Source organism: Calliphora vicina, chromosome 1 (genome assembly GCF_958450345.1).
Source record: "Calliphora vicina chromosome 1, idCalVici1.1, whole genome shotgun sequence".
Classification (NCBI taxonomy): Eukaryota; Metazoa; Arthropoda; class Insecta; order Diptera; family Calliphoridae; genus Calliphora; species Calliphora vicina.
The window spans coordinates 37,519,024-37,524,858 of NC_088780.1; positions in this window are offsets into that span (position 1 = coordinate 37,519,024).

Consider the following 5,835-nt stretch of genomic DNA (forward strand, 5'->3'; position numbering starts at 1 on the left):
AATGTAAGCAAACCGGCCCCGGCCAGCCAGTCACATGAAGTAACAGCCAACCAAGCAACATAAACATTTTCTTTTTAGCACGCCTCTGCTCTTTCAGTTTGTAGCAACAACAATAATGTTCCGTTTTGTAGCTCATACCCATTCGAAAACCAGACTGACTGTTATATGTCCAACGCAACAACAAAAAGTGCAGCCAAACACCCCAGCTAAAGAAGCTGTCTTCTTTCTTTACGAGCACATTTGCTGGATGTTTTGCCAAAATGGAAATTTCTGTGTGTTTTGTCTCATTTCTCATGGAAATGACGACGCACGCGTTTCATAGCGGGTGTTTTTATTCAGGTTTTCCTTTTCGTTTTGTTTCCTCACCCACTGCGGTGGTAGTGTGCGTGTGAGTGCCTTGGTGTTTGTCAACTCCTTGCAACAAATCCTTTTTGCAAGATTTTAATTGAGGGGCATAAACAGTTGTTTTGTTGATTGTAAAACAAACCTTTACACTACAATTGTTCCATTTCCGTTTATATTTGTAACATGAATAGCCTTTTGCTTTCATTTATTTTTTGGTATCTCCGTCATTTGTCATATGTATTGTTTAATTTTTCATGTAACCATTTAGAAACCACTTGGTGTTATTATGCTTAGAAATCCATTAGATAAACTCAATTTATTAATATAATGGTTTTATTATTACTAAGTTTATTGGGCAATTCTTTTGTGCTACTTCTGGGGTCACTTTAATTTTGTATGATTTAATCGCTATAATTACACAAGGCAACAAAATCAAAAAAAAATTTAGAGGCTTTTTAAACCACTACACAGTTTTGATGTATTGTGGTACCAGTAGTTCAAATATGGTCCAAATTTTAAATTATGTGGAGAAGTATTTATACCCTACACCACCATAGTGGGGAGGGTATTATTTTTTCTAAAATTGTGAATTTTTGTAGATGTTTCTCCACATAATTTATGATAACATAAAATTGAGTGGTTAATAATCTTCTTTAGATTGATTGAATTTTGAAAATATTTTCCCCATGCTATGTACAAATTTTCACATACAGTTGCGAACAAGATAATAGCAGTACCACGAAAAATACAAAAGAGAGTGGACGTCGAATATATTAACTACAGCCTGAACTTCCAAATAAAACCAGTTTAGACCCTCCTGTTCACAAAATATTGCGATATTTGCATGTAAACCAGTCGGCATCATATCAATAACTTCTAAATTTCATTCGGTTTTTATTAGCTTGACAGATTAAATGGATTGCATTTGATGATTCTGCCGATATTTCGATCGTCCTGAGGTGCAGTTTTCCGTTTGCAGTTCCTATTTACTATTTTTTTCTTTCTATTCAATAGAGTTTGATATATTTCTGATCAAAAATAGATTTTTTATATGAAAACTCACAATATCTAAAATCGCTAATATATTGGCCAATAAGCGTTTAATCAAGAAAAGGAGATTTCTGGCCAAAGATCGATTTTTTATGTAAAAACTCAAAATATCAAAATTCGATAATAACTTGGCCAATAAGCGTTTAATCAAGAAAAAGAGCTCGATCTGTGATCAATCATAGTTCTGGCCAAAAATCGGTTTTTTATATAAAAACTCAAAATATCTAAATACGCCAATAACTTGTCCAATAAGCGTTTAATCAAGAAAAAGGGCTTGATCTGTGATCAATCATATTTCTGACAAAAACTCGATTTTTTATATAAGAACTCAAAATATCTAAAATCGCTAATAACTTGGCCAATAAGCGTTTAATCATGAAAAGCTGCTCGATCTGTGATCACTCATATTTCTGGCCAAAAATCGTTTTTTTTATATAAAAACTCAAAATGTCTAAAATCGTTGGTAACTTGGCCAATAAGCGTTTAATCAATAAAGGGAGCTCGATCTGTGATCATTCATATTTCTGAACAAAAATTGATTTTTTGATATAAAAACTCAAAATATCTGAATTTGCTAACAACTTGGCCAATAAGCGTTTAATCAAGAAAAGGAGCTCGATCTGGGATCACTCATATTTCTGGCCAAACACCGATTTTTTATATAAAAATTTAAAATATCTCAATTCGCTAATAACTTGGCCAATAAACGTTTAATCAAGAAAAGCAGCTCGATCTATGATCACTCATATTTCTGAACCAAAATTGACTAAAATTCGATACTTATATAAAAACTCTAAATATGTACATTTATTTACACGTATGCTGTTGTTGCTTGGACAGGACAACGTCTGTCGGGTCAGCTAGTTGTGAATAAATTCGAACAAAATCATTCCATTTTTATGATCGATATCTCATTTTCTTCCTATTACATGTGGCTTTACGATAATGTAATAAATCTGAAAAAATTCTGCCGATTTCGATTTTTCATGATTTTTTTAAAACAAAAAAATGCATTTTTCACGTAAAAAATATATTTTTTGCTTCAATTTATTAACTCCGAAACTACTGAGCCGATTAAAACGCAATATATAAACGTATTAAAGGTTATGTAAATTGGAACTTTTTTAAGTTTACTTCAACAATATCGGACTAACCCTTTTTCAGTTATCATAAATTATGTAGAGAAACATCTACAAAAATTCACAATTTTAGAAAAAAAAAATTTTAAAAAAAAATCTGTCCAAGAATTAAAAAAATTTTATCACTTTTGTACTTAGGTAATCTGACGCATCAAATCTGGTTAGAGAAGCCTTTTTTTTTTTGCTGTTGACTGTGTTATCAATTTCCAGAGCTAGGGGTTCGACATACATTGCGTATGTTTCCTTAATGGCTCAATCGATTACATTTCAGTTAATTTGTCAGGTGATGTAATGAATAACCAATCCATTTATCCCTCTATTATGTCAACAGGTACTAGAGTTGATCTAGAATGAGTGCATGTCAATATTAACAAGCAAGAGTTTTATAATCGGCTGTACCGAATCTTGTATACCCATCGCCAAAATAATACGAGCACCGGTTATTGTGCGTTTTGTATAAAAACATTTATCTGGTTCACCCGATCAACAACGAATATTTGATGAATATTTTAACCTCCCACGTCATTCCCTCGAGGCCCTATCGTACCTTCAACATATAGACGGACGGACATAAGAACCCAGAGCATATAATATTTAGTTCTAAGACCAATATTTCACTATGTTACAAATGGAATAAGTAACAAAATCCATAATTTTGTTGATGGGTATAAAAACGGACAAGTGAAGTGAAGCCAAATTGTGAATTAAGTTTCTGTATCTTTATTGTTTTATAAAATTTAATAAAAATCCCAAAAAAAAACATAATTATATCACAACATCCAGTACCAGGGCAGTAGTCCTAAACATCGTTTGGTTTAGTGATAATTAGAGTTTTACACGGGAATTCCCAAAATCCCCGGAAATTTTCCGGGAATTATGTGATGTTTTTTGATCTTGGCTTTCTCTAAAAGATGCTTAAAGTTCCAAAACAAATGCAGAAGATTCATACAACAAAAAAGATTTAATAACAAGTTCATTCCATAAACTCGTGAATGTTGAGGTCTATCAAAGAATGCTATTCCTATCGAAAGTGGAATTATTTTAATTTTGCTTTTTCACAATGAGTAAAACGAAAATTTTTGAAAAGAAACACCTTCCGTGGAATTGAATTTTATTTAATACTATTGGGTTTTCTTCAAGTTGTAATTCACATCTTTACTTAATTTTTGATTTAATAAACAAAACATTGCCAATTCAATATTAAAAAAAAATAAAATATTTATTTTTTGCAAATTAACAGAATTAATTGGAATATAATGAAGGTAGAACAAAATCTAATGGAAATTGAAACCATTCCGAGATAAATGGTGACAGGTTTGTATATAGCCAACATTTAAAATCGAGTCACTTTATCTGTTTTGATTGTTATTTTTTATTTAATCATAAAGTGCACAGTATAGACTTATGTATGGGCATCGGGCAAATGACCTCCATTATTTTGTGAAAATTGTGCATGATCAGTTTGCATTAATGTGTGTGAATTTCGTTGATACAACGTTGAATTTCCTCCTTTCTAGATGGTAATGCAGTGTTATAAATAGTGGCAGAGGTTGCAGTCGTGAGTGAGTTTATCAGAGACGCTTATCGAATAAACATCATCTAAGTGCCTTAAAGTGTGTTGTGTTTTTTTCAAGTAAATTCGTGTACATTACAAATTGTGTCTGTAATTCTGAGAATTTATAAAAGTGTATAAAAAAACATTGAGTGGCTATTTAATTATGTGGTTGTTGTACATTTTGAATAAATAAAGAGTTGTTACAATTTTTAAACTACTAAACGGCTTTTATTTGCAATCAAAAGTATCCAGTTTATTTAAAGGAAATAAACCAGCGTTTTAAAAAGGTTAAAACGTAACAATATTTTACATAATGTTCAACTATAAAAACGCGTGATTTTTTCATGTAATGCTCCATTTTAACTAACCCTAAACTGTTATCTACTGCGATACTTCAATGAAAAATTTAACGCAAATTCAAATCATGCGTTAATTTTGTCGACTTAAGCATTTAATAAAAAATCTTTCCGATTCTTAAGTTTTTTTGCAACATTCAGATTTCTTAATTTCATAATTGGTAAGATTCGTGTTACTCAAAAGTCATCAGTGAGTATTTAACAACTGAACTAGTGATCTCATAATAAACTGTAAAATAATAAAACGTGTGGTCGTCAAAACTTAGTTTTTGGAATACAAAATTTAATTTTAATAAGTCCAATAAATTGAGACTTTTTGATTGAAACAGAATAGCGACGAATATTTTAATCATTAATTGTCTTTTTTGAAAGGACTTTTATTGATTTTCTCGAAAAAAAAGGTCAAATAAAGTAGATAGAGGGTTAAGACCTTCTACAAAAAAGATCCCCATAAAATTCCACAATATAACTCTGATAATAAGAATTCTCTCAGACATTAACATTCGATCAAAAAATTAAAAATCTGTAAAAAAAAATTCAAACCATCTGGACTATAAGTTTATTCTACAAAAATTATCTACTCAACATGCCCTTTCAGAATTATAGGGTCCCTATTCTGTTCCAAGGAGACTAAGATTCTACAGGTGAAGAAACACAAGGTCATGTTGATGCAACAGTTTATTCTGGGATGTCAATAGAGGACCATTCCAACTTCGAAATCAAACAGTTGGGGACTCAGCCAAGACATGTCGGAAACGACCTAAGTATGAACGAGAGGATCGTATATAGGTACTTGCAGTATTCATTTGATCGCAGCTCGTTCATGACAGCTTTGAATAACATTCCTAGAGTCGCCAAAAATTCGGTGTTACTAGGATACCAACATACTTGATAACAGACTCCTAAAAGATTCTGCCGCGTAAAGCAAGAGTCGCAGTGGCAACTGCTGACTGGATGGTACAACATTCTTAATGCCTTCTGTCCCCGCATAGACCATACCTTTGCCAACTTATGCCCACTATGCGGTCAGGACTCATCCTATACAATTTGCACAATTCCTTGGACTTTATTTCCATGTAGAACCCCCTTCTAAAATATTGTAAACAACACCTACTAAGTGGAAAATTACTGATATATAAATCAATTCGATCAGATAATGAGTTTGAATAAAGCTACGTGTTCATTCCACCCGAGCTTAAATTTAATGTCAGATAATTCAGATACTTCAACGAATATAGCCGATTCCATGAATACTATTCGAATCCTTATGACAGTTATGACAGAGATATCCGTCGTACTCAAAGGAAATAATGAGGTAGGACGGTCTATATTTAGATGGCTACACATCTCATATTCGACAACTCTTCAGTACTATGCCCAAGTCTAACTT